We start from the raw sequence: 20,715 nt of genomic DNA, 5'->3' as shown, positions 1-20,715 counted from the left end.
ATCTCTGTCTCACTCCCTCCTACCTACTTTCCTCCATCTCTCTCTCTCTCTCTCTCTCTCTCTCTCTCTCACACACACACACACACACACACACCCCAAATATGCCCTACCTCTTCAGATCTATCACTGACAGAAAGTTATTAAACAAAATCTCAGCCCAGGGAATTAATGATCTCAAAGATTCATTTCTTTATCAAATGTTGTGGCCTGAAGGAAGAGTACTTTGTGCTTGCAGAAAGACCAAAGTGCATTAATCACCTGCAGTGAGGGGATGGGTTTGTGATTTTGTAATACTTGTCAAACGAGTAGCACAAGAGCCTGTGTATGGGAGAGAGAGATCTCAGGAAGTGTTTGCAAACACAGAGAGGTTACAAACCTGCTTTCTGAAGGCTTCATCGTCCTATGGGGGCTAAAGAGGTTTTCTGGGCAGGAGGGGCTGTGAGGTGGGGAGTGAGGGTGGGGGTGGCCCTGGCTGGTGGTGGCCAGACATAGATTGAAAAGGAAGGACCTTGGAAGTGTCATCAGGAGATCTTTAAATCTGAGAGTTTGATAGTTCTGCTGCCTTTGCAATCAGCCAGAGAAGTGGGCAGTGAGCTGTGGGGAGATTAAGAGAGTCAGGGAAGAAAAGAGCTCCAGATGTGAGCTATAGGATGTTTAACTACATTATAAGTTGTGTAATTCTTGAAGTTCAGCTCTGGGCTTGCAGTCATTTTGGCAGTAGCTGTCATCCAAGAGCATGCAATCACACATAAAGTATATGAAGTTTAGGCAGGAAATAGCCTCTCTTTGTTCCTCTTGACCTTATTCACTGGGACACTTGTGACTTGTCACTCTTGTGATACAGGAGGAAAGAGAAGTCAGGGGCTTGTGGGAGAACTCAAATCAGTGCATCTTGGTAAGAAACGCAGGGTGGCCTGCTCCCTAGTTATCAGGATCACAAACTTAAATTGTCAATTTGAGCAGAGCCATGATCATCATCACCAAGAGTGTCTTCCTTTAGTGTCTGCATTTCCTATTCCAGATTTCTGATTATTGTGTGAAATATGCTTGCCCTAGAAGTTTTCTTCCTGGTAGCTGGGTTACAATTACAAATCAGAGCCACTTGTTCGCTGTGACTATTACTATCTCGCTGCATGTCTGTGGGTGGCACTCAGGTGGATGTCTGAGAAGTTGAGCAGTCTGCAAGTTCAGGATGACGACCCAGGGGTAGCCCTTTACCAAGGGGGGATGGGAGCTTGTGACACAAGCTCCAGCCTGTACCTTTTGAAAGGTATTTCTGGGAAGAGTTCCTTATACTCCCCAGAAGTCCCAGCGAAAGGAGCTCCCATTGCCTACAGCAGCAACCTTGATAATGTGCCTTCCTGTTGGCTTTTCCTTTCCTGTCTCAGGGTCCCCAACTCCTTTCTCCTCCTTTTGTGATCATCTCCCAAATAAACTAGCTCCACCCAAGTCCATGTTTTGGGCTTCATTTTTGGGGAAAACAAACTCAGACAGCCACTGCTGAACAAGCAAAAGGGCACCCATACAGATGACTGAAGCCGTCACTAATGCTTCCTTGCTCAAACTGAAGACCCACGCCAAAACTGGTCATCTAGCCACCTCAACCCGCGTCATCGGGACTAGGAAGAAGCCAGCATTGGAGGTGACACAGAAGCCTGCCAACATCCAGGATCATAGGAGGGTCTGCAAATGCTGCCTTACGTGTCTTGGGAGGTAAGCTAAGTTAGGAATGTTTTCTTAACCTTCCCAGGTCCAGGAGAGTGTCATAAAATAAGGTTAATAATTCCAATTATTAATTCATTGAGAATGTGTTGAAAATATTGTCTGGTTCATCTCTATCCTGTCCTTTAAACGTTTTTTTTAAATTTGTTCTATAATGTGCATATAATTTAAAAAATAAACATATACATATATGGATGCTCGCTCAATTTTTTTTTTTATTCTTGGGATCCATGAGTAAAAAGCATAGAGATCAGTGTAACAGTAGTTAACAGCATGATTTCTGACACTGCTTTGCTTGTGTTCACATCTCAGCAACATCATACAAGCTGGGTAATTTTGGCAACTTAATCTTGCTGTATCTCTGTATGCTCACCTCTTAAGCAGTAAGGATAACAGTACTTACTTCAAAGGGTTACTGTGAGTTTTAGATTACATGAAACCTGTAAAGCATGTGGAATAGCACCCGCACATCATAGGCACTCAATACAGTTTAGTGATTACCACTGATATTGTTAGTATTTTGTTGAGCTTGTATCCAACCACCTTACTGACCATTCTTTTTGGTTCTAAGAATGTGCAAATTGATTCTGGACTTTCTTAGTAGACAATAATTTCCTGGAAAATCATGACAATTTCTATATTTAGTCCTTATGTCTTTATCTTCTTGTTTGGCCCCAGTGTCACCTTTCACACTGTGAAACAACAGTGACAGCAACTTTGTTTCTGCCTTTAATAGAGACACTTCTACTGTTTCACTATTAAGTGTGATACTTGTTACAGATCTAGTCAATTTATTTTGTCAAGCTAAAGAAGATTCCTTCTATTCGTAGCTTGTGTAAAAGGTTTTATTGTGTATTGCAAAGGGAAGGTATCAGCACTCAATAACTGAAAGAAAAAGCTGAATTCATTACTCAAGTAAGAAAGAGAATACCACTAGCCATAATCTCTCTGAGCAAAGCAGCCTGCTCATGCTAGACAGGATTTGAGGTGAGGGGTTGCTTTGAGATTATGTTAGTTACAGAAGCGGTAGTTGGTTGACATCAAACATAAAAGCGTGGTTTTGGGGGGCGGGGGGCAGGAGGCAAGACTTATTGATTGGTTAGGTCTCAGAACTGTCACTGGCGTGACTCCACCACTGATTGGTTGACTCTCAAAACTATGGGACTGTCACTGAATCACTGAGTTGGCACTCAGATGTAGCTGAAACAAGTGGTCATCAATTAGTGTGTCTAAGTTGCCATTGATTAAGCAGCAGGTAGGACATGGCATCTTGAAAATATGAAAAATATTAAAACCAGGTGGTCATCCTGGCAAGCAGTTGTCTTTAGAGAAGCAAAAATAAATGTTAACAAGATGGCATATATGGGGAGATTCCTGGTCCTAGGAAGTGGATTTGAAGGTGGAAGTCCAGTGAAACAGATAGAACATGTTCTCTGGAGAATACAACAAAAACAAAAGGTGGTTATTCCAATTGACCTAGCAAGTCAGTATTTCTGTGGACAAGCAAATCAACAGCAATATCAAAGCAGAAACAAGAGGCAGGTACTATCTAGATATCCGACTAGATGCACATTCTAAGAATCAAGGAGCTGAGCCTTGGCTGGAATTCAGGTACCAGGATTTGGGGCAGGGGGAGTTATCAAGAGGAAGTGGCCTTCAATCTCTAGAAGGTCTGGGATGTTAGGTTGCCCAGGCTGGGAACCAGGCCTAAGGTCATAAGACACACCCCTACTTAGCAGAATGGAGCCAGCTGCATGATCTCAGAAGAATGCACAAACCATGTATTAGGAGTAAGGCACAAGAATAGACCACACCGGGAGCAAGAGTGACCAGATGCAGAGTTATTTGAGTATTAAAATGAGAATCCCTGAAGCAGGGATGGGGACTTTTGACAGCACCAAGTGGTCCTACCTGCATCAGCAAGAAACAGGATTCATGTGGTTCAGATGAAGAGCCCTTAATGAAGGGACTTTTTGTTTAGGTGTATGCAGAATTAAAGGACATTCAGTGGATGATGGCGCCCCCAGAGACTGGAAGTGAGGCACACTTAGGACTAACGTGGCAAGGGGAGGAAATGGTGGCACAGGAACCCAGAGCTGGAGCCTAGGAGGAGGAACTTCCCGGTGTGTATTTTTAGTCTTGGAGGGAAACAGCTCCTCCAAGAGACTGGCTGGCAAGTTGACGGGGAGTGAGGGGAGAACTACCTGACCTGTCTGCCCCAACTCTGATCTGCTGCGGGGGCTTCCCTTAGCACTCTGGCAAGCAAGCCAGGGTGATGCAACCTGCAAGGGGGTCAGTCTACCAGACACCAAAGAGGACAAAGAACAGTGAAGAAGGAACGGGGTGGGTGGGAGGGGGGTCGGGGAAAGAATGAAAGAAAACTAACCACCGCACTCCCCAAGTGGTGAGTAGTAGTCCAGCGATAGCAAACCAGTGATGCTTTTGAAACACTGCAGGGATTTACATGCATGGTGTAGATTCTCAGTGAGGAATGTGTTAGCTCCTAGTTCACTGTGCACTTGTGCTGGGCTGTGAGCCGAGCCTTCCTGAAGCTTCTATCACAAGGAGAAGTGACGGGGGGAGTCAAAGTCACAATGGAGTCTTCGTGTTTTTGTCACTATGTCAAATTATGATATTCAGCGGAGGCAAGGAAGTGAGTGAACCAGGATGTTTTTGCAGTGTAGATAATGAGGCAGAGAACCACAGCTTGTGCGAATCAAATAGTGCCTCATTCAGAGACACAGCAAATGCGGGCGTGTGCCCCTTTCTGCATAGCCAGCTCGAGCCTCTGCCTCGGCAATGGCCAGGGTTTTGTGAGTTAATGGTGTGTGACGCAGAAAAGGAGCTGTGAAGGGAGCAAATCTCTCTTTAAAGTGAACATTTTATAGAAATCCCATTTTCTCTGGGGCTCAAAGCCAGACCGACTTAGTGGATTAAGCTCTAAGGTTTCATTCCTGGGCTGGATTTCAGGTCAACGCCAGTCTGCAAATCTGTGCAGGGGATGGGGAGAGACCCCAAATGAAAGGAAGTGGTGATTTCTGGAATATTATCTTGGGACACGGGGGTGGCCTCCCACAACTGTGTTGAATGAGACTGGGAGTGGGAAAGAGCTGAAAAGCCACTGTGCTGCCCAGATGATGCTGGCGCTCACTTTCCTATCTGTGGCATCTTTTACCTGGGGCAATTGCCGGGTGCCAACTTGGAGGACAGCCTCATTTGCTTTGTGACAGTCAAATGCATTTTTTTTTGTCAGTTCCAGACAAACTTACATAATTATTTCTGTCACCTCAAGGCAATTTTTCCCTTCAAGTCACTTCAAATGAGGCAAGAAGCAGGTGTTTCTTGCCCCGGTTGCACCAGTTTCAAGTACCCACAGCCTCCAACCCAACCAGCTGCCACAGCCCACAGACACACGCGTTTTCACTTTCTACGTGAGAGTATGTTATGGATACTGCCCTGGGTGTCTTGAAATCAGTGGGAATCATGTGAAGACTGCGCAATAGACCTGGCATGATTTTATAAAATGACATCCTGGCACGTGGGATTACACAGGCCCTTGTTCCACTCTCTCACCTCTCAGCCAAAGGCTGTTTCTGGGTCTGATGATGGGGAAATGGTATTGGAAACTATAATCATCTTATTACTAGTTCAAAGGTGTGATGAGTATTAGAAAGCTTTTGAGCTGTCTCCTTAATTAACAGTGCACCTATTTTCTATCTATTTTTACAGCATCCCTAACCTCATGGCAGATACAGATATTAGAGAAAGGTCTCCAGATGAGTCTTCTCTGATGTGGTCAGAAATGGGTTGTGGAGGTCTTTGAAAGTTATTACTATTTTTGTGGATGTTTGTGGTTAAGATCGTAGGCATTTTTCTTTTTCCTACACCTCCTCCTTTAGAGCCCAGCAGCTCTGTGGATACCACTGGAATAGTAGCTTGTAGAAAATTGAATACTCTCTGTTCTCCATGTGGCATTTCAACTGTGCTGTGCCTGAGTTGGATAAAATGCCTCCTATTTTATCACTTGAGTGTGAAAGCTGGTGAGCATTTGATGTTCTTTCAGTGCTTGGGAAAAGCTAAGTGATTTTCCTACGGGGTATGGATTCCCATCTCTTTTAGGTATTATTGTTCCTAACGTGATAGGCTTATTTATTCTATCAACAAGTACTAACTGAGTTCTGGACCAGAGTTGAAGCAGAAGGACCAATCAGGGGCTACTGCATCAGCCCAAGGGAGAGAGAATGGTGGCTTAGGCTAGGGTGGTGATAGTGGAGGCAAGGAAGAGAGAATGTTTTTAAGATGTATCTTGGAGGTGGAATTGACAAGACGAGCTGTATGCCAGGCACAGGGCTTGGCCCTGAGGCTACAGCAGTAAATCATGCAAATGAGAATTCTTCTTTTATGGAGATTATATTGCAGTGAGGAAGAAAGACAATAAATATCTGCACACATTAAAATATATAGATTTTAATAATCTCTAGGAAAGAATAAAAAGAGTGATGCAGTAGAGAATAACTGGGGGGAAGTGGGTGGCTATTTAAGTTGAGTGGTCAGGGATGACTTCCCATAAGGATGAGATGTGAAGGTTGAGAAGGAACCTCATAGATAAAAAGCTGGGGAAGAACAGCCAGGCAGATGGAAGAGTTTCCATGCTGGCTGGAGGCAGGACAAGCTGGGCACATCTTAGGACCCACCAAGAGGCTGGTGTGCCTAGGGCTGTCAATGATGGGGAGAGGGAGTGATCTTAGCGGAGTGGCCAAGATCATGCAGAGCCTGAGTACAGTGTTTAGTCTTTATCCTAAATGAAGTCAGAAGCCAGCGAAGAATTGGACACCAAGGAAAGACAAGATAGGATTTTTGTGTAAAAAGATTACCCTGGCCAGTCTGTTAGGAATGCACTGTAGGTGGGCCGAAGCAGGGAGACCAACCAAGAAGCTTTGGCTGTCATCAAAGCCATAGCTAGTGGTTGACTGCGATGGTGATGGTGAAGTCAGGAAAGAGAGAAGGGATTCAAGATATATTTTGGAGGTAACTTAACTGAGCTGGGTGGTTTATGGGATGTTGTGGGTGGGGTGTGGGAGGAGAAAAAGGGATATGTTTCTGGCTTACATAACTGGGTGAAGAGTGGTACCATTTAATATAACGAAGACTGGGGCAGATCAGAAGTTAAAATATTTCTTTCTTTCCACTTTGCTTGCTCCGTCTTCTAAAGTCACATTACTTATTCAATGATGAGATTTGGGGAAGAGTACTGGACGGAGAGTTGGGAGATCATGTATTTTTGTCCAGCTGCTGGTATGACCTCAACGAATACATGATATCTCACTTGTCTCACTGCAGCTGTGGCCTTCCGAAGGCCCACCATACTCAGACTGGACTGGTTTGTTCTGTATGGGCCTGGGATTTCTCCCCACTTTCAGCACCACCTCCAGGGCACCAAATCCAGAGGAAGAGACATTGATCCCTGTGGCTCAATAAAGAGTAGTATGTAGTATTTCTGTAGTAACACTGCACTTGGAGAGGCAAATTCTTTGGCCTGAAAACTAGCAGTAGCTACCGCTCAGCTGCAGAAATGCTGAGAGAATCATGAAATGTACAGAACTAGGAAATTGATAGATTTTATTGTTTTGTTAAGCACCTAAAACTAGCAATTTATTATGTAGCATTTTTTAAATGTAGTCATCATACACTTTTTTATTAATTCATTTGCATAAAGTAAGGCTTATAAATTATTTGCACTTGTAGAGTATGTTTATACGTATCCTTCTGTCTCTGAAAGTCCTTTAGAATAACATTTTGCAAAGGCACTTTGAAAAGTTTAAAGTGCTATGCAAATGCAAGATGTTATTAATATTGACCTGTCAAGTGATTAGATGCTGAAGTAAAGAGAACTTTTTCCTGGTAGATACTATGTAAGATTCCTGGAACCATTTAGAGTTTGGATCCTTACACTTTGACACAGAAGGCTATACTGGGGACATAGTGCACTAGATGTGTTTGTTTTGGTGCTGACCTCACCCCAGCTTGTGCTGAAGGGACAGTCCTATGCTGGTGAGGGGTGCCATCCCCTGGTTATAGACCATTGGCTCCCAAGAGGCACCCGATCCAAAGGCTCCAATCTGTAGGTGCCTTTGGGCAACTTGTGATGCCTGCACACAACCAAGATGAACTTCCAGTACTACTGAATTTTTTCTTTTAGGAATTTGAGTTCAAAAATTCTGAGGAAATAAGAAAGCAGCTAGCAGAGAGAGCTGAAAAGTTGCATAGAGAGATGTTGTGAGGTCAAGTCAGGACCATTGCAAACTCAAATTATGAGGCAGCAGAGGTTTTGAGTAAACAGATCAATGAAGTAAGGAAAGCTTACTATCCTCTTCAAACAGCACTCATAACAGTTTCCAGTGGCTTGCTAATTGCCAGTTTCAACAAGGTCAGGGTCCTCATCTCCCTCATCCTCTTTGCAAGTTTGGATGCTTTTGTGTTTTCTTTTTGAAACTCTCTTCTCCACAGTGCTTTTGACTCTTCCCCCTTTCTATCTTTATCCTTATTTCTTTGAAAATCTTGTCCACTTTCTTGGGAGTTACTGGACGGAGATGATTCAAGCTACATTCTCTCTTAAGGTCAACTTAAGACCCTATTCTTCTCATTTCTTTTTCTTTTTTCCTTTTTTTCTTTCTTTTTTTTTTTTTTTTTTTACTTTGAATTTCTTCTTGCTCTGCAGCCCAGTCTGGAGTGCAACGGTGCAATCATAGCTCACTGCGACTTGACCTCCCAGGCTCAAGTGATCCTCCCACCTTAGCCTCCCAAGTAGCTGGGACTATAGGCACCCTCCACCACAACCAGTTTTTGTTTGTTTGTTTGTTTGTTTTTTGTTTGTTTTTTAAAGAGACAGAAGAGACAGAGTCTTGCTGTGTTGCCTAGGCTGGTCTCAGATTCCAAGGCTCAAGTGATCCTCCCACCACGGCCTCCCAAAATGTTGGGATTATAGGTGTGAGCTATTATCAGATTACTGATAATCAGTAATTTCTTGATTATCAGTATCTGCACCTACATTGATCTACCACCTTAAACTTTTCCCATTCAAAACAAAACTTTATCATTTCATTGCCACCCTTAACTCACCTTTCTGCTAATGACATTATCAGAAACTAACACAGGCTTTAAACATGATATTATCTTTGATTTATCTCTCTTTATCACCTTCTCTAGCCAGTTTAAGATAAAAATGTATTTTGCCTCATATATTTGAATATCTTGAATATCTGAATATCTTCTCTCTCCATCCTTACTGAGAGTCACCCTACTTTTCATGCAGATGATGTTTCTCCCTCTTCTTAATCTATCTTAACTAACTTCTTTGTGTTGCATTATAGTTTATTGGCCAATATCTCCAATTATGTGGTCATTTCCTTGAGAAAAGAAATTGTCTTATTTATCTTCGTGTTCCCCTCCCCACCCCACTCCCGTAACTGAGCCTGGCACAGTGTTTTTCACATTGGAGGTTCTGCATAAATATTTGTTAATTTGTATGAAGGAATTTTACTGAACGCCTTTCTCAAATAATGACATTTGATTCTAACTGCATTGGCTGCTTATCTGCTATTTCAAGTTAGTGAATTGTTTTTCCTCTGCCAAATACCTTTGTATCTGGCTCATTTTGGAGGTCTGCCCTATTAACACTTACTTGCAATCCTCAATCCTCTATTAAAACTTTTAATGTGTGCAAGTTTATTCAAGCAGGGAACATCGCCAATTGTAGTGAAGTAAAAACAGGCCCCGGGAAAGTTGTGCTATCTTGGGTGTGTCAAATGGCCAAGAAATAAATAGACCTTAAGGAAAACACATACCCTCAGATTAGAGAAAAGATGTTTGGTAATTAACATATATACATGTATATCTTGAAGAGGTGGGATGGGGGTAGAGGCAAGGATTTTCTCCAGAAAGTAGCTTGATTGAAATGAGGCTATTAGTATAACTTGGCGCCTGGACTGACATACTTTCTTCAGAGGCCTTAATTGAGACTATGAGCACTCTCAAAAAATGGTAGGATGTCAACACAAATGAAATAGAAACATTTGTCCTGGAAACTTTTATATCAGATATTTTTAATGTTGTTCATGCCAAGGATCACAGAGAGAACAAATAAAGAAGTTCCATGTTCTTGTTGGAAGGAGCAACTGAACTCGAGTTAGCTATTGCTGAACATTCTCAGAATTGGTCAAAAAGGAGAGAGTCGGCCTAGATGTTATCTAAAGTCTCTCACCATGTAAATATTTGGTGATTCTGCTATTTAGTAGTAAAGTTAATTGATAAAGGCTCAGTCTGAGTCAGGCTCCTCACAGACGAGATGCTGAACTTTCCAGGACCAGAAGAGCTGCTCCTGTCCTTGAAGCCTACTCCAACTGCTTCAAAATCATTTCTAGAAGTATTCAGGGGCTGCTCTCTGAGGGCCTGTCAGAAAAGACACCAGGGGCTGGGAAGGCAGGCTGCAGGAGCCATTCTTGGTTCCCCTCCCCCAACAACCATGGCACCTCCACTTTGATCTGTTTTGACATAAATTTTTGTCGGAGGAGAGAGCTCTGCTGCTTTTAAGAAAAATAAAAAGATAGAAAAGGATAAAGGCGGAAATGAACTTTAAAAATCCCAGATCTAGTGGCTTGTGAAGTATCCCATGCTTTTTCACTTTGACAGCAAGCCTTCTCCCATGAGGTGGGACTACTGAGTGTTGCCCTGGAAATGTGACCTGGAGGCTTGCTTTGTGAGCTCTCCCTGGTCCTACCAATAGATGAAAATTTTCTAACACATTTTTTAGAAACTTGTGATACAGATGTACACTCTCTGGCATCAGGGTACTGGAGAGCTGGTATTTTTTTTCAGAGTATTTATCAATGACTCTTTTACTTGGGTCCTGTGGTCACCGCAGGCATCATCATGAAAAAAAAAAAAAGTTTGGATTTACTGGCATAGAGATTTTGTTTAAAATTTTATTCATTAAGGATTTAGGAGAGGATAGGAAGGAGTGTTGAGTTGGACAGTAAGAATATCTCTGGGATAGAAGAATATGGCGGCCAGGTGTGAGGGCTCACGCCTGTAATCCCAACCCTTTGGGAGGCCGACGCAGGTGGATTACCTGAGGTCAGGAGTTCGGGACCAGCCTAGCCAACACAGTGAAACCCTGTTTCTACTAAAAAATACAAAAATTAGCCAGGTGTGGTGGTGGGTGCCTGTAATCCCAGCTACTCGGGAGGCTGAGACAGGAGAATTGCTTGAACCCAGGAGGCGGAAGTTGCAGTAAGCTGAGATCACACCATTGCACTCCAGCCTGGGCGATAAGAGTGAGACTTCAGCTCCAAAAAAAAAAAAAAAAGAATAAGGTACAGGGAGGAGTGAGGGATACAAGTAAAAATTATACCTCCTTATTCCATTAAATGCTTTACAGTTTACAAGGTGATTTAACATGTATTATTTCACTCCAATAAACAGACATCTTATGTTCTGCAGCTGGAAGTAGGAAAGGGCAAACCTTTCATCTCCCTAACCCTCTGTGAAGCCCACCTATAAACACCTTGTTCTGGGTTACCCCACTGTCTGCTCCTGCTTCTAGGCTGCCAAAAGCCACTGGGGAATCATGCAGTCTTGGCCTAAGAGAAAGTCACGTGTCCAACTCCAACTTGGCCTTTGTCTCTTTTCAGCCATCATATTTATTCATTCTTCTATGCATGCGCCAAGACGACATTTCTGTATGTGTTCATCCACCTTTTTTCCCCTTGCAGTGGGTTGAATGGGTTTTGGGGTGGTCCCCAAAAAGAAATGTACATGCTCTAATCCATGGAGTCAGTGAACATTACCTTATTTAGGGAAAAGGTATAATTAAATTAAGAGTGGAGATTAGATCACCCTGTGTTATCCAGGTGGACCCTAAATCCAATGCCATGTAAGACAGAGGACATTTTGACACACATACAGAGGAAAGGCCATGTGAAAACATTGCAATTGGATTAATGTGGCCTCAAGCAAGAAATGCCAACGGCCACCAGAAGCTGGAAGAGGCAGGGATTCTCCCCTAGGGCCTTCAGAGGTAATGAGGCCCTGACAATACTTTGACTTCAGACTTCTGGGATCCAGAACTGTGAGAAACTACATTTATGTTGTCCACCCAGTTTGTAGTAATTTGTTGTGGCCACCTAGGAAACTGATAAACTCCTTAAGCTCCTACACTGGCCATCCTTTCTAGCAGTAGATGGCTTTGACTTAGACTATTCTGAAAGACTGAAGCCATCCTCCCCCAAATCCCTCATTCATCTTTCCTTTAACCTTAACTTTTACCCATCTCCTTCACTCCTCAAATCTGTCTTTTTGCAGAAATTTACCCTTTTGTTTCTTCCTTCTGGTTTATCTAAGGGAAAGATGCCCACCCTCCCTTCTTTGCCATAGCTGAATTCTTCATCTGTGCCACTGATCCCATCCCTTCTTGGGTCTGTAAAGGCCTGGTTGTCCCTGCCCAGCCTTCTTACTCCTAAACTGGGGTGGAGAAAGAGTCTGAGGCTCTAGGCATTTCCCAGAAATGCAAAGCCAGGGGGAGCCATTATAAAAAGATACGTCTGAATGAAGGACCAGTCAAAGGGGAAGAAGATAAACTCTGGACTAGGGAGTGAAGCAGGAGAGTTAGTCAAGGATATGACCAAACCGGAAGAGTGGAAGAGTGCAGAAATCAGGAAAGGACTCAAACTACATAGAAAAATAATACTCCAAGCCACTTGTGAGTGTAAGGCTCCATTCTGGTTAATTTGGCACTAAGTGGGAATTCCTCCATATGTCTTTTCTTCCTTTTTATTTATTCTCCACAATTTCATCTTCTCCTTTCTGTCTTTAAACATGTTCTTTTCTCATGTCTTAAAAAGCATTTCCATTTCCTAACTGCTTACACTGTTTATTTTTGGTTTTTGGAAATCAGTCATCTCCTTTCTTTTGGAGAATGTCTTGTTCAGTTGTGTCTTCTTCCATGGTCCTATGTTGTTGGTGATAGCTATTGGCCAGTCAGTCCTGCCCTGGGATTTTAACATTGAAACTAAGAATCCTTGGCCGGGTGCGGTGGCTCATGCCTGTAATCCCAGCATTTTGGGAGGCCAAGGTGGGTGGATTATGAGGTCAGGAGATCGAGACCATCCTGGCTAACACAGTGAAACCCTGTCTCTACTAAAAATCCAAAACAATTAGCCAGGCGTAGTGTTGGGTACCTGTGGTCCCAGCTACTTGGGAGGCTGAGGCAAGAGAATGGCATGAACCTGGGAGGCAGAGCTTGCAGTGAGCCGAGATTGCACCACTGCACTCCAGCCTGGGCGACAGAGCGAGACCCCTTCTCAAAAAAAAAAAAGTATCCTTTAGTGACAAAGCTGACGTGAAAGATCTACCAGCCACATTTCCTCTGCCAAATGAAAGAAGCTAGTCTACAGTAGGAGGAAATGAAGCCAGTACTGAGAGAGAAGCAGAGATAAGAGAAGAAAATAGAGTCCTGGAAGTTATTCATTCCCTGGTGATAATCATCCCTAAAGTTCTCAAACCCATGCCTTACCTGGTTTGAACAGGTGAGTCAATAAGTTTACCCTATTGCCTATGCTTGCTCAAGTTCAGTTATTGTCAGCAGGAAACAAAATATCTCTAACCAAAAGCCCTCTCCTTCAAGTTCCTACTATTCTCTTGTCCTCAGTGACCACCTCCTCCTATGGTTTCCCAAGACAATTGCCTCCATGTCAAAATTAGACTTCTAGTCAAATTCAGGAGACTTCTTTTTGTTGTTGACAATATTTCCCAATAGTATTTGACTGTCTGCTTTCACATATGCTCAGGTCTCAGGGCCCTCTCACGTTGCACTATCTTATTATCTTATTTCTTTGCTCATTCTTTGCTTCTTTTTCCAGGGGTTTGTCATCTTCATAACCCCTAAATGTTGGCAGCTCCTAAAGGTTAGCCCAGGATGTACCGTTACTCACTGTTTCCGTTCCCATCCTCAGTAACATGTACTTTCTCTGACTTGAGTCTAAATTGTAGCTCAGACTCTCATTGAACATGTCCAAAACCCAGAAACACTGAGTGACCTGCCCAAGGTCAGCCATCTGGATAGTGCTACCCTGCTTTCCTGGGAGCCTCCCCTGATAATTCCAGAATGATACATTTTTATTCTTAGTACAGTGTACACTGGTCTATTTTATGGTTGTTTATGCTTCCCAAATTAGTGCTTTATTATTTATTTAGCTCCATAGCTGTATATTCAGCTAGATTATAGGAAATTGCTATCCTACCATTTTCCCATAAGAATATATGGATTCCATATTTGAAAGCACAATCATTTAAATTATAATTTTATTACCATTGCCAAGAAAGCATTTTTAAATCAAAATCCATTAAGCCAATTCCATTATTTGATCGAATTTTCTGTATAAACCATTTAAACAATTTCCTTTTTATTCATTTACATGTAACCAAAATTATTTTACTCAACATCAATTCTTATGAATTGTATGATGAATATTTGATTTACCCATCACTTTTTCCCCAAACATATCAAATGTTACCTATTATATCTTTTTCTATTATGAGTTTTCTTTTATGACCACCAAGTATAATTGTCCAGGGTCAAAATTTATGATATAGTTTTGTTTAGAAGATTTAGTTCTCCTGTCATTTTTCAGCCAAGGACAAATGTGCCATCTGCAATTTTAGCCATTGTCTGTCTTGTGTTGATTATTTCTGCCAACTCTATTTTTTCTCAGATCCATTTTTACTTTTGTTTCTGAGACAGGTCTTCCCTCTGTCACTGAGGCTGGAGTGCAGTGATGCAAACATGGCTCACGGCAGCCTCTACCTCTTGGGCTCAAGCAATCCTCGCACCTCAGGTCTCCAAGTAGCTGGAACTACAGGCATGTGCACCATGGTTGGCATATTTTTTGTGCCAATACTTTTACTGTTTTTTGTAGAGATGGAGGCCCACTTTGTTGCCCAAGCTGGTCTCAAACTTGCCTGGGCTCAAGCAATCCTCCTGTCTCAGCCTCTCAAAGTGCTGAGATCACAGGCATCAGCCACCACAGGCATCAGCCACCAAAAATGGATCCAGCCTCAGATCCATTTTTAAATTCCAATATTACCGATGAGCTTGATTCTTTTGCCAGTTTTCATTTATAATAGTTTTTACTGTTTGCAAGTTTTAGCCAGTCAATTTTATTTTGTTTTTCACTATGAGTAAGGTTCGTTATGAATTAGACCAAAAAGTGATACTTTGTATTTCATCAATTGAATCACAAGTAGCAAGGGAGGTCCTATCACATACTGGGTGCTAATCGAGGCACTTAGGATATATCTGTGAAAGAAGATAACGTTTCTGCTCTTACGCAGTTTCCTTTCTTATGTTGGCTAGAAAAGAAGAGACAGACAAACAAACAAAGGGGCAGAAGAATTTCATATTGAAATAAGGACTGTGAAGAAAATTAGACAACATAATGCGACCGTGACAGTTTAGAAAGCTACATTAGATCAGGTTGTCAAGAAAGTTCTCCCTGAAGAGGTAATATTTGAGCTGAGACCTGAATGACAAGGTGACAAGCATAGAATAAGTTTCTTAATGGTTATACTGCTAAAATTATAAAAATGTTCAAATAATTTCAAATATACTGTGTCTCCCTTTCCCACACCATGTGGGAAGGAAAGAACAAACTGTGGGGTCGTAATGGTGGAATCAAAACATACTGTTTTTCCTTATACTGCTTTCTTGTTCATGGCCACATATGGCTAGACAGAAATATGCAAATGAACATGGTTGTGCTAGGGTAGTAGGAGAATAAGCGTTTTTTTTGTTCCCCCAATTTTTAAATATTTATTATGGCTTTTCAATAAAAGTATATGATATGTGTACCTTGTATGCTAGTTTTTTGTTCTGCACTGGTAGGGGTGACACCCTATCTCCTCAATGAGACTGGAAGTTCAACTGTGGGCCGGGCACGGTGGCTCACGCCTGTAATCCCAACACTTTGGGAGGCCGAGATGGGTAGATCACAAGGTCAGGAGTTCGAGACTAGTCTTGCCAACATGGTGAAATCCCATCTCTACTAAAAATAACAAAAATTAGCCGGGCATAGTGGTACGGCCCTGTAATCCCAGCTACTTGGGAGGCTGAGGCATGAGAATTAGTTGAACCCAGGAAGTGGAGGTTGCAGCAAGCTGAGATCGTGCCACCGCACTCCAGACTGGGTGACAGGGCAAGACTCCATCTCAAAAAAAAGAAAGTTCAATTGTGGAAACACACTGCATTTTATTTTTTTGTTTCACCATTGATTACTAGCATTAAAAAAATACTTGTGGATAGATGCTTCCTAAAGATTTTCTATCTTCAAATACAAACAGAGTTTTAAATATGGTTTTTCTAATGAAAATCAGAATTCGAAGCTCTAAAGTAGTAAGTTCTTTGAACAATTATAGCAGGGTCTAACCATTTGAATTCAAATGTATCCCTGTAAAGGACATGTGTAGACTTTTCTTTTTCTGTGAAACTTGCTTTAAAATACTCAAACTCTTCTTACAAAGCGACATCAAGCCAACTCCTCTCCTTTTCAAATAGGTACTCCTTTTGGATGAAGGGACTCGCCAAACAACAGAACAAACTCTCCTAGAAGACTGAGAGGACAGCAAGCAGCTGTCCACACACAGATTGAGACAACTGTGACCATCTGCAGTTTAAATGGCAGTCACGTTTTCACATCCCTCCAAGGACTAGTGCTCAAAAATGTGCTCTTCTTCCTGTCCTGGCCTGCATGGAGCACCCTAATGAGGAGTCAGTGTGATTTCAGCTGGACCTTCACTCTGGAAGGCCTTTGGGAGGGGAAGGGATAGGAATTGGTCTTTTCTGCCTTCCCCCACCCCCTGCCGCCCCACCCCACCTCCAAGCCTCTTTCCATTCTGCCATATGTAAATACATACATTCACACCCACTAGCATGGATAACTTTGAGCGAAGTATAGGTTTTGTTTTGTTTAGAGAGCCCATTTTAAACAAACAGATGAAGTGCACATAATATTTTTGTTACTCAAAATCTGGACAACTTAGCATTAACATTGAATCACTGAAAAAGCTCCAAGTAAAACTGTATAATGTAATACACTCTGCCAATGCTTACATGTTTTTTTCTTATAAAATCACAAAAGTTATGCTTAAAATAAATAAATAAAAACCAGTCTCTACCCAAGTGTCTAGATTTAGGTAGCGTGGTTTCATATGAAGCAAAGGGGACAATGGTACTTAAACAACAGTATTTAAACCATTGTTGGTATTGCAGTGTCTGTGAAAAAATGAGTCAAAATAAATACTACATCCCAGAGAAAGTACAGCATTTGGGCAACATTCCCATCATTGTGAAGCCTTGGGCAAGTCATTTATTCCCTACATTTTTCCATTATCTTTGTAAAACTAGTTGTATTTATTTATTCATTCATTCAACAAATATATTTTGACTATCTCCTATATGCCAAGGACCCTCTAATAACTGAAGATATTTTAAGTGTGCTCTTTGCACTCAAAAAGTTCATTGGCTAGCAAGGGGGCAGTCATACAAAGAGTGCTAATGTGGTAGTATTAAATATCATAGTCTCTATTGGTTTTCAATTGCTACTGTAACAAATCACTGCAAATCGACTGGCTTTAAGCAACACAGACTTACTCTTCTACATTCCTAGAGGTCAGAAGTCTAAAATTAGGGTGTTGACAGAGCTGGGTTCCTTCTGGAAGCTTCAGGGGAGAATTTGTTTCCTTGTCTTTCCCAGTTTCTAGAGGCCGCCTACATTCCTTGATTCATGGCCTCCTCCTCCATCTTCAAACCACATCACTTTGGTTCCATTATCACATCTTCTTTTTCAGATTTTGACCCTCTTTCCTCTCTCTTACAAAAACCTTTGTGACTGCATTGGGCCGACCAGAATAATCCAAGATAATCTTCCCATCTCCAGCTCCTTAACCAAATCACATCTACAGCGTCCCGTTTGCCCTGTAAGGTACCATATTCACAGGTTCTGGGGATTTGAACATTGAAATCTTTGGAGAGCCATTATTTTGTCTACCACAGTATTCGTTATAACATAAAGAATAACCTCTGCACAAAGTAAGACGTAAGCTTAGAAGAAGGCATCCTAAATCTCGTGAGAATCAAAGAGGCACCGTTGAGCTGGGATTTGAAGGCTGAATAGAACTTTACCTGATAGAGACATCAGAAAAAGCTTTGCAGAAAGTGGGGACAATGATATCCTATCAGCTCACAGAAAGGGAATCACTCTAGAGGACCAGAAGTTACAAAATCTCAGGATAGGAAGAGACCTTACGGAAACTCTTTTGTTGACACAGTGTGTGACAACTGAGGTAACAGGAAGCCCAAAGAGGGGCCATGACTTGCCCAAAGGACAATGGCTAGAGCGGCAGGCCACCAGGGACTAGGCTCCTGAAGACTAGGTCTCCTTCCCCGATTCAAGCCCTGGAGAAACTTTCCAATGCTAACATATCTGCTTAGGTCCAGATGGCTGGCGCCTCTGCCCACATTCCAATTGCAATAAAATTAATGAGAACCTAATGCAGAAATCAACCCATTGTTAACTAACCAAGTACAGTGTTTGATTTTAAATAAGAAACATAGTATTTTTTCCAAAATAAAAAACTTCAGAGGCCTTCTGGATTGATAGTTTGGAGCAGTAAGAAGGATATAAGTAAAGATAATGAGCCACATTCATTTTTAAAATGACAACTCTATAAGCTCAGGGATTTCTTCTTAAAATATGAATTGGCAGGTGTCAGCAGCAAAAGTTGTCTGACTGCGAAATGGATATTTGTTGAATAAAAGCCATTAATGCTTATAGAATTCACTGTCTCAGGGAGGAGTTCATGACAATGTGATGTTCTCAGAGATGTACTAAATGAGCTTTTTATTCATTATTTTAGTCACTAGTGGGGAAAAGGCCAGATCTGGCTCCTAATCTTCAGCCTGAACGCTTCATAAATACTGATTTAAGTGATAGCCCATAAAGAGTCCTAATTGTGTCACAGCACAATGACATTACTTAAGTGTGATGTGACTGCATGAACGCCCTGACTGCTTGCAAATACTTTCATGGCAATTCAGAGACTTAATCCCAGTCTCTTCCCCACATTTCCATTTGGGGAAGTTATATTTTTATCTACAGGGCTTTGTTTTGGTTTTAACTATGGCAATGAATCAGTGGATAGTTTTGCCTGGTTCCATATTATTGTAAACCCCAGACTCCCCCTCAAACAATCAAGCATACTCTCATGCTTGGTGTCTAGTTTAGGGGATTCCACAATGACCAGCTTCCCCTTAATTTCATACTTGGCATTTTGGAGAGCAATGCACATTATATTTGGCATAAATTGCATGGGATTTGGAGTGAGAGACTCTTACTAACTTAAAGATAAGTTAGAAGTCTGGAGAAATAATGTCCTTCACCAAATGACTGTAAATTTGAAATTTCAGTCCTATTTTTGGATTGAAATTTAATCCTATCTAGTTTTACTAGAAACTCAGAAGGTGATCACTTGGAAGCATTTGTTGAGAATGCTAATGTTGCAAAGAGATAAGAATGATGGGGCAGTCTTTCACAAATTCAGAAAAAATGATTGGGTCCAGATTGGAGAATTGTAGGTTAGTCTGCAGGGAGCACACTGGCTGACAAATTAGTTAGAAGTGGGGACCAACAGGAGTTCAAGACATTTGTCAAGGCAAGGAGAAATAGCCTAGATAATATGAGAAACAGGGAGAAAGGGATGATGGAATCTGAATTGGCTGTGTGCCCAACAGCAAAACCGATCAAGCTAGGAAGGAAAATGTCCCAGATGAGGTATTGAAGAGAGAGACTGGTACATTCCAACAGTCACCAGGCAAGGCATGTAAGAATCCAGGGACAAGGGACTAGTGGTGTCAGGAGACTGGGCAGCAGGTACTTCACTCCTAAAGCCCTAGTGTGTAACTGAACTCAAGAACTCAGACCAGGCTAGGCGTGGTGGCTCACGCCTGTAATCCCAGCACTTTGGGAGGCTAAGGCAGGCAGATCATGAGGTCAGGAGTTTGAGACCAGCCTGACCAACATGGTGAAACCCCGTCTCTACTAGAAATACAAAAATTAGCCGGGCATGGTGGTGCACATCTGTAATCCCAGGTACTCAGGAGGCTGAGACAGGAGAATTGCTCGGACCCAGGAGGCAGAGGTTGCCGTGAGCCAAGATCAAACCACTGCACTCCAGCCTGGGCAACAGGGTGCGACTCCATCTCAAAAAAAAAAAAAAAAAAAGAACTTGGACCAGACATAGCTGGATCTTGCTTTTTCTATCTCTATCTCTGTCATAGAGAGCAGGTGGCAGAGACTGGCATTTTGAATGTATCTGAAAAGTATTATCTCTAAGTAATATTTATACTACTATTAATAGTAATAATGGAACTAATTTGGGCTAGATTGTGCAGCTGAAAAGATAGGGTTCCAAGCTGGCCCTTTCTAGTCAGGAATCTGTGACTTGACTTAATCTCTTTGGAATTTAGTTTAATTGACAATAATGTCATCTAATGGTCTATTGGTAAGGATGGAATGAAATAATATAGGTGAAGTATTTGACTCACAGTTGGACTCTGAACGTTGGTTTCCTTTGAGGCTGAGATCTTTACCACTGTCTTTAGGCACAATACTAAAGAGGGCTTCTGTCCTCATTGTCTCCCTATTCTTTGTTCTTTTATGTCTTCTTTGATACCTCCTACCTCTACTTCTTATGGTAGGAAGAAGCAACACAAAAGACTCATGGATCTCAGCCACAGACTCAGGAGAGCAAATTGATGATAGAGATAGAGATAGATCTTAATTTTTCCATAGCTGAGCTTCATTTCTATCACAAGTCCCGATATGCCTGGGTAACAGACTAGTCCTGAAATCTTCACAGTTTAAAAGAGCAAAGGATAGCAGAAAG

At 42.0% G+C, this 20,715-nt stretch overlaps 1 long non-coding RNA gene across 1 annotated transcript; it reads left to right on the top strand.

Moving 5' to 3' along the window:
- The first annotated feature begins 956 nt into the window (after positions 1-956).
- On the top strand, positions 957-16,946 carry LOC114671528 (uncharacterized). Its single transcript, XR_003721577.2, has 2 exons — positions 957-1,713; positions 16,328-16,946. It is a non-coding gene; the product is annotated as an uncharacterized LOC114671528 (long non-coding RNA).
- The last annotated feature ends 3,769 nt before the right edge of the window (positions 16,947-20,715 follow it).

This window comes from Macaca mulatta, chromosome 12 (genome assembly GCF_049350105.2).
Source record: "Macaca mulatta isolate MMU2019108-1 chromosome 12, T2T-MMU8v2.0, whole genome shotgun sequence".
NCBI classification, from domain to species: Eukaryota; Metazoa; Chordata; class Mammalia; order Primates; family Cercopithecidae; genus Macaca; species Macaca mulatta.
This window is presented reverse-complemented; position numbering and strand designations above follow the sequence as displayed.